Genomic DNA, 11,340 nt, shown 5'->3' with positions numbered 1-11,340 from the left:
TGAGCTTTTAGTATGTTGTAGCTGAGATTCTAAGCTTTCGGTTGCGTTTCCTTCATTTTCCGATCAGATGTCGGGATCATGCCCGTAATTCACTTGCAAGATTGGATTTGAGATTCTGGTGTTTTGCTTACGTGTTAAGTCTATGGGAAATATTCTAGCTCAATCGGTTAGGCGTCAGACTTACTTCTCATTCCATCATGCAGGCAGGGGTTCGAGTCCGCGGGTGAACATGATTTTTTTTTTTTTTTTTTTTTTTTTAGCTATCTTGCCCACGATCAATTATAAGAATTCTAACAAATAATAGCTAAAATATTGCAAAATAAAACAGATTATAATTACTTTTTTATATCATATCTATTTATCTGTCTGTCTATCTACCTACATGACATATCTATCTCTCTGTCTAATATATATCTTTCTGTTTGAATACGTCCCTCTCTCTCTATCTATCCATATGTCTGTCTGTCTATCTACCTACATTGTATATCTATCTGTCTGTTTATCTCTCTCTCTCTCTCTCTGTCTAATATATATGTATCTATCTGTTTAGATATGTCTATCTATCTATCCATCCATCTGCCTGTCTCTATCTATCTATCTATCTATATATCTATCTATCTATCTGTCTGTCTGTCTCTCTATCTATCTATCTATCTGTCTATCTATCTATCTATCTATCTATATGTCTGTCTCTCTATTCATCTATATGTCTGTCTCTCTATCTATCTCTGTCTCGATCTCTATCAATCTATATGTCTGTCTCTGTATCTATCTATATGTCTATCTATCTATCTATCTATCTATCTATCTATATATCTATCTATATGTCTGTCTCTCTATCTATCTATATTTCTGTCTCTCTGTCTATCTATATGTTTGTCTATCTATATGTCTGTCTATCTATCCATGAAGCTATCACGAGAAGGAGAACCATCTTCCAATTTCTCTCTTAATCCTTTGTTATCGCTTCCTTCGGGCGAAGGAACGATATCTAACATCAATTGGCGAGCCGCCAGGCGAAAGTTAGAGCCCGCTTACATAACGCGATAGGACCACGCAGCATGAAGCTATTACGAGATAGCTCGTAATAGCTTCATGATATGTCTGTCTCTCTATCTATATATATGTCTGTCTATCTATCTGTCTATCTATCTATCTGTCTGTCTCTCTTTCTATCTATATGTTTATATATGTTTTATTAATATAACCACCAATCATCTCTCTATCTATCTATATATCTATATATCTATCAATCTATCTCTCTATCTATAAGTCTGTCTCTCTATCTATCTATATGTCTGTCTCTCTATCTATATGTCTGTCTCTCTATATCTATCTTTATATGTCTATGTTTTATTAATATAACCACCTATAATTTATCTCTCCATCCATCACTCCATCCATCTAATATAATTATCTTTCTTGTATGTATCTGTTTGATTATGTAAATCTGTTTGTCTATCTATTTTTCAATCTAATATCTGTTTAAATATTTTTTTCCTGTTTATCTATCTATACGACAGACCACCTAATTCGTCCGCATGACGAATTAAAATCTAGTTATGATTATTATTGTTATTATTAAAAGCACTGTTCACAAATCTATGTTCACATATTATGTACATAGTCTTTGTACCAATCGTAAATGAATACATCAAACAGATCATCCACAATAATAGGGGTTATCGAATGCTAGATTACACAAAATCAGAGGAAATCAAATAGCATTTATATTTAAAAAAGAGCTGAGTTTTTTATTCTCCCTTTGTAATTAAATGATCAAACCTCAATTCAAGATTAATAGTAGATCAACCTTTTATTTTCTAATGTTTTTTCTTTTTCTATACCGGCTCCCACGCGCCACTCCGGAAGTCTCGGTGCGCCACAAGTGGCGCGCGCGCCACCATTTGAGAATCCCTGCTCTAGATTATACTCTGCGTCTAGCATAGAAATCAAGTTGCTACATCTTAAATCAAGTTGTAGCAACTTGATTGAAGTTGTAGCAACTTGATTGTGCAACTAATACTGTTTAATAATTTCAAAATATGTACAAATCATCAATACAATAGCATTTGTTCCCCAAAAAAAGTATTAAGAACTTCTTACAGGGTACTTCCAATGTATTTTGATTGTGTCCGCCCGTGATGTCCGTCCGAGATGTCCGTCCGTGATGGAAAATATTTGCAATTCTCTCAGAAGTTTGATATTGGTTAAGAATTCAATATGCTGAACATAGAAGCTAACATACCTGAGTGTTAGTTGCATTAACAATTATTGGTCAATGTTAAGCTGTTTAGATAGAAACAATAAAAATGTACAAAAATTCTAAAAACCACATTTCTATCATGTCCGTCCGTGATATGGCACATTTAGTGGATACCTATGTTTGTAGGTAACCATGGCAACAAATTTTTTTCATCATTCAGCATACTTTGTCCTACCCTTCACTATAAAATACAAAGGAACCTTGTTCATCTTATTCCTAATTTGTTACAAGCCTTCAAAACTTTCAAAATCTATCAAATGTCCGTCCGTGATGAACCGATCACGCTCTAGTATAGAGTGACAAGCTTCATGAAAATACGGAGTAAAGCAATATATAAAAATTGTTGGGCATATTAAGGTGCTAGTATAGAGTGACAAGCTTCATGAAAATACAGAATAAAGCAATATTGAAAAGTTGTTGGGCATATTAAGGTGCTAGTATAGAGTGATGAACAAGCCAAGATTCTAATCATTCGTGTTGGCCCGGAGGGCGAGAAAAGGGGTTTTCTTTTGGGGGTATATAAGCAGCGGACAGGGGGATTGAAATGTCTGAGGGGGGATAGAGCGAAAAGAGAAAAGTAGGAAAAGCAAATTTTATTCAAAATTCTTTTGGGCATATTAAGGTGCTAGTATAGAGTGACAAACTTCATGAAAATACGGAATAAAGCAATATTGAAAAGTTGTTGGGCATATTAAGGTGCTAGTATAGAGTGATGAACAAGCCAAGATTCTAATAATTCGTGTTGGCCCGGAGGGCGAGAAAAGGGGTTTTCTTTTGGGGGTATATAAGCAGCGGACAGGGGGATTGAAATGTCTGAGGGGGGATAGAGCGAAAAGAGAAAAGTAGGAAAGCAAATTTTATTCAAAATTCTTTTGGGCATATTAAGGTGCTAGTATAGAGTGACAAGCTTCATGAAAATACAGAATAAAGCAATATTGAAAAATTGTTGGGCATATTAAGGTGCTAGTATAGAGTGACAAGCTTCATGAAAATACGGAATAAAGCAATATTGAAAAGTTGTTGGGCATATTAAGGTGCTAGTATATAGTGATGAACAAGCCAAGATTCTCATAATTCGTGTTGGCCCGGAGGGCGAGAAAAGGGGTTTTCTTTTGGGGGTATATAAGCAGCGGACAGGGGGATTGAAATGTCTGAGGGGGGATAGAGCGAAAAGAGAAAAGTAGGAAAGGCAAATTTGATTCAAAATTCTTTTGGGCATATTAAGGTGCTAGTATAGAGTGACAAATTTCCTGAAAATACGGATTTAAGCAATAGGGGCCTATAGAAAAGTTGTTTAAGTTCATGAAATACGCAATAAAAACGAATGTCGACCTTTAGAAATAGCACCAAAATACTTCACATCCCCGATCCCCTTTAAAAAAAAAGAACCTTGTTGAGAGTCGAACCACGAACGCTTAGATGCTTACGTATTGTGCACTGCGCCACGCTCACCTATTCACTCGTCGTAGTGAAATTAAGATTTATATATACCGCGAAGCACTGTACACGTGTGTTCATATGTGTGCGTTTTGCGCCCGTCCCGGATTTTTTACTTAGATGAGCGGTATTAATGGCGGCTGGGCATATTAGCTAATATGGCCGAATAAGTTAGGCCTAGAATTAAATTTATTTTAGGCCCTAAATCCTAATGTCAAATATATATTTTTTTTTGGTCCAGTTCTTTTTTAATGGAATTATGAAATAAAGACAAAATATTGAAAATTTTGCATTGTTAACCCCCAAATGGAGATGGCGGCTGCATGATCGCGAGCCGTCTATGTACAAGGAGAAACAAAAAAATGTTTAAAAAAACTCTTCGAAACAGACGGCTGCAGGCTGCGCTGCCAGCTGTCGAGGGAGTAGGGGCAGCATGCAGGCGCAGCCGCAGGTATGGAACTCGAACGGGATACCGCAGGCGTAGCACGCACTCGCGAGTCTGAACGAATTTTCCCCGCAAAACCAAAGCGCAAATTGAGGGCCCCCACTATTCAAAACAATTACTTGTTCGTGTAATTTTCCTCACATTCCGTACCTTAACTGAAAACATAACGGAGGGAAGTATCATCCTTGATATCATATCTCCACATATACAATAATTCACTTACCAAAGACTGCTAAAATTTGAGCAATTTTCCAAAATATTAACGATGTTTACATGCGAAACATTCGTCCAGCTCCTCCAGCTGATCTGATTAATCGCTGAATGAACAATTGAAGAGACAAGTTGTATACCGCCAGCTAGCGGCCGGCCAGCACGGTACCGGTACCAAAAACTTATTCAAAATAATAATATTTTTAAATATGCCTTTTAATAATTCACACACAATGACATAGAGATGTATACTAATTAGTATATATCTATATGTTCACACATAACTGATAACTTCATCACAAGTCCCCCCCCCCCCGGTTTCGAGAGAAGGGGGAAAAGATAACAATCGGATAACAATTCTTTTTGGGGGAGGGCAATTAAGCGAGTTCCCCCCGATGATGTGCCCCTAAAATTAAAAAATGATAATAATCAATAATTACTCAGTGACAAAATAAACAATGCCGTCACTTTTGAAAACGCGGTGTCTGTCTATGCCGCACTACCCCCCCCCCCTCAAAACATCGACGAGGATCACGACCGATCACGACCCATGCCTCCGCGAAAACACATTTTTGCTATACCCTTTAGTAGTACATTTCCTTCTAAGTTTATTTGCAAAATATGAATATTTTTCGTTGCTCTTGTACTCAATAAACTGAATAGTTTTTATGAATTATGATTCTTCACAGTGACTGAACTATATTTGTTTCATTCCCTAGAAATGTTTTAGACGCGGTAGGACAGTGGCGGCGAAACCGGAGCAGCTATAGGGGACACTTGCCCCATACCCTCCCAATGAAAAAATCAACGAAGGAGAAAATGCCCTTTTTCAAAATGAAATGTATGCCCTATTTCAAAATGAAATACCTTTTTTGAAGGGAAACGCAATAAATTTTAGGTTAAAAAAATCACACAAAAATTGGGTTCGCACTTCGCGCTCTTATCAATTATTGTTTACAGTAGGGTGCTTATCCTATTCATGGTAGCAAAAACTTAAGAATGTACAGATTCTAGGAAGTTGGACTTTGGCTCGGGTTGCACTCTCACATCAATTGTTGTTTATAGCAAGGTACTCATTCTGTTCCTGGTTACAAAAAAAATGCTTAGAATGTCCAAATTCAGGTTAAAATATCACAATATTTCAGCTCGCGCTTCGCGCTCACATTATTCGATTGGTGAAATATGTATCCTATCCATGAGTCACTAAATGCAATCCTTAACACGTTGATTTTCTGGTCAGTATATTAAAAAAATTCAGCTCGCGCTCCGCGCTTGCGTTATTCGTAATAGTTAGATACACATTTGTTTTCATGATTACAAAGCTCGGATCGAATGTTCAATTTCATGACTTAGATGTCCAAAAGTTTGAGCCCGCAATTCGCGCCCGCAACATCTCTCAAGGATGCCCTTTAACAGTAATTAGCCCATATCATTTACCCAAAACTCGAGTTTTACAACTTCAGATTTAATATTTTTTTCCAAACCACTTGCTCGCAACGCTCTCTCGCGGAAAACAATCAAGTAAAGCCTTAATCTATATCTTATCAATTAGAAATTACTTTAAAAAGACTTTGCTCAACTTAATTGCTAAAAACTCACAACTACATCACGCAAATGATAATTTCATGGTGAAATTATGATTGTGCAAAAATTCCCATTTTGACATAAAAGTGCCCCTTTTGGGGCTCTGCCACCCCCGCTCTATGAACACGGCTTTTATATTCCATTTATACACAAATTTGTGAAAGGGTAATCGGCTGATCCAGGGGACTGCAGCACCCCCCCCCCCCCCCACCGACCCTTATTGGCGGCTCAAAAAAGGTGAGGAGAAAAGAAAGAAGATGAATAAGGAAAGGAATAAATTTGAATGAAATAAGGGGAGGGGAATAATTGGAATAAAAAAAAGAAAGATTTCAGGTATATGTCATTGTATGAAAACGTTGCTTGCGCTTCGAGCTCTCAATACTGACTTTTTGAGAGAAATACCCTATTGAATCAATAGGGTAACATGAGGCTTAAAAATAATGAAAAAAAATTCTGCCCGATTCGGATTTTTATTGTTTTCTTTTAGCGATCGAGATACACAGATAAGGTCTTTGACACAGATGCACTCACTTAAAAAAAATCAGCTTGCGCTACGCACTCACATTACTTGATCCATGAGGTATGTATCATAATCATGAATCACTGCAAACAGTCCTTAAATAAAAAGCGTCTACGTCCGTATGATGTACGTCAGTATTTTGAAATATTTCAGCTCGTGCTTCCTATAGCTACTTGCATTAATAATTGTTTAGTTACATACGCATCTTGTTCATGATAACAAAAAAAAATGCTGAGAATATTCAATTTTCAGGTGTACTCATGTTCCAAACTTTGAGCTCGAGCTTTGATCGTGCACATTGATGTGCTTGAAATCAACAGTCTTTAGTTAGAACTGCCCCAAGGCTGTAAAAAACAGCAACAAATGCCTTTGTATCATCCCATTTAGATTATTGTAATGCTTTACTTGCTGGTTTACCTCAATCTAGTATAGCCCCCCTTCAAATAATTCAAAATACTGCAGCTAGATTGGTAACCCTCACTAAGAAATTTGAACATATCACCCCCTATTCTCTACTCCCTCCATTGGCTTCAGGTTCATAATAGAATTATTTTCAAGCTCCTTCTCCTTGTCTATAAAATCATCCATGGTCTTGCCCCATCCTACCTTCAAAATCTTATCTCTCTCTGTCACTCATCCTCTGCAACTCAACGTCTCCGATCTTCTTCTACTGCTCACCTTCGACTATCTCTAGGACCCCGCACTTTTACCCGTTATGGCGATCGTGCTTTTTCTGCTCTTGCCCCTAAACTCTGGAACAATCTCCCCATCTCCATCCGTAATGCATCCACTGTCGAATCTTTCAAAACACTCCTCAAATCTTACCTCATTAAGCAGTCCTCTTAATTCCATATCCTGTTCTCTTTCACTGTATTTTGCAACTTCTTTTTTCTCTTTCCAATGCGCTTAGAAACTGTTGTATTAAGCGCTATATAAATGTTAATTATTATTATTTATTATTAACAAATATAACAGCTTTTAGTGGCTAATTTGGGGAAATGTGGATGAAAATATTTTTGCCCACTTTGCTTAGGATCTCCCACTGTCACAAAATTCCTTCACGGTGCAACTTTGAACATTTTTGAAAACGTGGAACAGTAGGCCTATACTTTGCACTTCTCTTGAAGGTGCATTAAGCACCTTTAATAATTGGGGTGCAATTCTGCAACTTCTATGTGCTAATTTACACCTTTCAGAGAGGTACAAAGTTATCTTAAAGGTGCTCCCAGACATATCGATCAGGGCTCCGTTGTCATAAATTTTATTATAATAACAAAGTTGCAATAACAGTTTAAAAATACTGAAATCCTTCAATCTGATTGGTAGAAATTGTGCATTTATCATAGCCATATGAATCGGGACCCTGCTCCTTTGTTAAAGGTGCAAAGTTGACCCTATCTTTCGAAGTGTGTAGGCCTATAATCTTTGTTATTATAATCATTATGATAATCACCATCATCACTTTTCTTCTTATTATTATTATCAGGCCTATCAGCCATGGCCATTATCCATTAATAATAATTGGGCCTATTATCACTTCGGGCCGTACAACCTGGCACTTTTTCACATAGTACTGATTGGTCAATGACAATTAAAGGGGTGAGGCTATTCGGGCTGAAAATAACTATATCTATTCACAAAGCAAAATTAGGCAATAATAGGTGAAAATAGCTTAATGCACGCTGAATATAGGTGGGCTAGCTTATGTATCCCTTAAATTGCTTTAGTCGTCATAATCGGTTATGTCAGTAATGGATCAATTTTTTCATCCTTGGAGAAGAGAAAATTTATTGTATTGATAAAAATTACAATAGAAAGATTGCTTGCTGATTGCATTATAATTAAGACAATCAATTAAACTGTCTTCTGTGAAATAATGAAGAAAAAAAAAAGAAAATTCATAATTTTGTTATTTTCTTGTGTGATTTTAATGATAATTTCAGGGTTTATAATTATAGTTTGTCTGATTTTAGTCATCTATAAAATTATTCCGTCAGCCTGTAATCCCTTTTTTGGCCTATTTTATATATTTTTTTTTTGATTTTTTTTATTTTAAAGGCCTATTTTGCTTCCCTGGCAAAATCTATATACCAAGTTGTGTATGACAAAATTTCTTTAAAACAAAAAGAGATGGCGAAACAAGAGAGGGTAAATCCGGGGGGGGGGGGGTAAATTAAGACCTTTTAGAATGAAAATCTAATTTTGTGATATGAGATTTCGATATTTTAATATTTCATCCTTTTTTATTTTCTTTCATTTAATTTCTCCTCATTAATTTTTTTTTTTTCTCCTTCAGTGGTCGTCAAAATGTTTGGGGTCCAGTAACCCCCCCCCCTCAATCATATTATGACCTTCAGGCCTCTGGTCGGTAAAACTTCTTGTTAAAAGACTAAAATCCGATGATTAATGATATACCACCGAAGTGGTCCATATTTGGTCAGGGAAACAACTACGGAAATCATTTCTACTGTTCCATTTCCATTGATTGATAGCCCTCTACGGTCAAGAAAACGCAACTATATGGTAATAGTATTTAATACTCGTCCATGGTAATCGTGGAATCCCATATGGTCTAGTGGTTAGGATCCGGCGCTCTCACCGCCGTGGCCCGGGTTCGATTCCCGGTGTGGGAACACAACTTTTTTTTCTTAATTACACTTAAATTGATCTCTTTTGTTTCTTATTAAGATGAGTTAGCATTAAAAATAAATAAAAAAAGAATAATGAATGATATTCATTTTTAATCACATGTGGGTTATAGGGAATTCGGATATTATAGGGTTCTATTTCATTGCATATAATTATGTTGAAATAATTAGAGTAATATGAAAATAACAAGTCTCGAATATTTAAACAAAATTACCTTTATATCGCTATTACTTTAACACTCTATATAATATCATTGTGTTCGCATTCTGTTAATTCTAACACCTTGTATGGTGTAATCCTCCGATCAACACCATATATTACACCATATACACTGGTGTCCATCGGAGGTGTTCAATTACACTGTAAAAAATGAAGTGCTAATTTAGCACTTACAGTGCTTGTATAGTGTACGAGTGCTGATTTTCGAGTACAAATTTAAACTAGAAAATCAGCACTCGTAGTGCAGTCACTACAAGCACTGTAAGTGCTAAATTAGCACTTCATTTTTTACAGTGTATTGTTGATTGGACCGGATTGGAAATTATCCTTTTGGTCGAGTTAATAAAATGGCCAAGGATCACATATCATAAAATACGGAAATGAGGTGAAATGTGTGGGTAAAGTCAGTCTCATTTACTTCCTAAGATGATCGATTTCAACTCATGCTTGGCGAAGGCGATTGTAGTTTTGATCTATTCAACTGTGAGAGGCTTAAAATTGAAAAGGCCTACTTATTAATAGGGTATGTTTAGCGAAATAATTAATGATTCAAGGTTTCGTTATTTCTCAACAACCCTGACGGTGACACGACATTTTCTCCGGTCTCAATATCTCAGAGGGCATACACTGTAAAAACTGTGGTGTTAAAACTGACACCAGTTGGTGTTAATAGAGGACCACACCCTGAGGTGTTAAAATTATACCCTAGAGATTGAACATAACACCAAAGAGTGTAAATGTAACAACCAAAGGTGTTGTAATAACACCTATATGTGTTAAACTAACACTGTTAATTTAACACCGGTGTAAAATGACTGGTGTGGTCCTCTATGTACATCGGTTAACACCCCAGTTTTTGCTATGTAGGGTTAGAGTTAGGATTGTAATATATTTTTTTGGTTCAGAATGATGTAAAGATTAGGATTAGGGTTTATTTAGTTTTGGAGGTTATAAGGTTTTATGTTTGGCTTAACGTGCAGATTTTCCATCGGAGCAATTGTCGCCAGAGCAAATATCATGGAACCACTCTCTCTTCTGAACAAAGTGTGCATGCTAATATTTGTCCATTGCCATGTATTTGCCACCTTTTTTCTTATATACTGCGTTAGTTTTGAATATTTTTCGTTCACCCCCTCTCTCGTTCTTATTATTTCTCCACCCTCTCTCTCATTCTTTACCCTGCGATCTTTTTATAGGCTTATCTTTGGCTCTTCCTTTGTAGTCTAAGTTTTTGTAAGTGTTCGATCTCCTTAATTGATTGCTAATTTCATCATTTTAAGGAACCTGCCGACATTACAACTTTACAAGCTCTGCTTTTCATGCAGGTTCCTTATTTCACTATCACTGCCATTGGCACAATCTTCTGTATTAGTTAGGGGATTTTGTAAATTATGAAACTAAATTCAATTCAATTTAATTTTCAGCGATTACTCTCAAATTTGTCGTGGTTACCATGCACTCACACCAACAACAATTGAACTGTTGAATACTAACACAGGAGCCGCGGAAGCGGGAGGGGATGGGGGCTTCAGCCCCCACTTTTCTTTCCAAAACCGTGTACAAAAACGTAAAAATTACCATATTTGTTTCCCATTGACTTTGTAGATAAGATATTGGTTTATTTTTTGCATGGTCAGCCCCCCCCCCCCCCACTTTAAAAACCTTTCGCGGCCCCTGCAACATGATATGCACTGATCAATACAGAAACACATTACTAATTAATAAAAACAAAAATAAATGGTCAGGTGGTTCCGGGGGTTATAAGTTTTAATCCTCTTAAAACTGATTTGTCAAAGTAATTAATCCGTTGGTGAATATGAATCCGACGGAAAATGTGGTCACTGGTCAAAACATCCTGATAGATTCTAACCAATAAATTTGTTAATTTTGACCATTAATGTGTCGGACATAATATTCACCGACAATTGGTTATTTTTACCAATCCTTTTATAGAATATAAAATTTAGTCTTTACGTTTATAATATGCGATGTTTGATCTTTATCTAGTAC

The 11,340-nt window shown here is 36.3% G+C and overlaps 1 non-coding gene across 1 annotated transcript; it reads left to right on the top strand.

Annotated features, from left to right (window-relative positions):
* The first annotated feature begins 9,023 nt into the window (after positions 1 to 9,023).
* On the top strand, positions 9,024 to 9,095 carry TRNAE-CUC (transfer RNA glutamic acid (anticodon CUC)). Its single transcript has one exon. It is a non-coding gene; the product is annotated as a tRNA-Glu (tRNA).
* Positions 9,096 to 11,340: the final 2,245 nt, after the last annotated feature.

Source organism: Lytechinus pictus, chromosome 8, assembly GCF_037042905.1.
Source record: "Lytechinus pictus isolate F3 Inbred chromosome 8, Lp3.0, whole genome shotgun sequence".
Taxonomy (NCBI): Eukaryota; Metazoa; Echinodermata; class Echinoidea; order Temnopleuroida; family Toxopneustidae; genus Lytechinus; species Lytechinus pictus.
The sequence above is the reverse complement of the archived record's forward strand: the minus strand, read 5'-3'. Positions and strand labels throughout refer to the sequence as shown.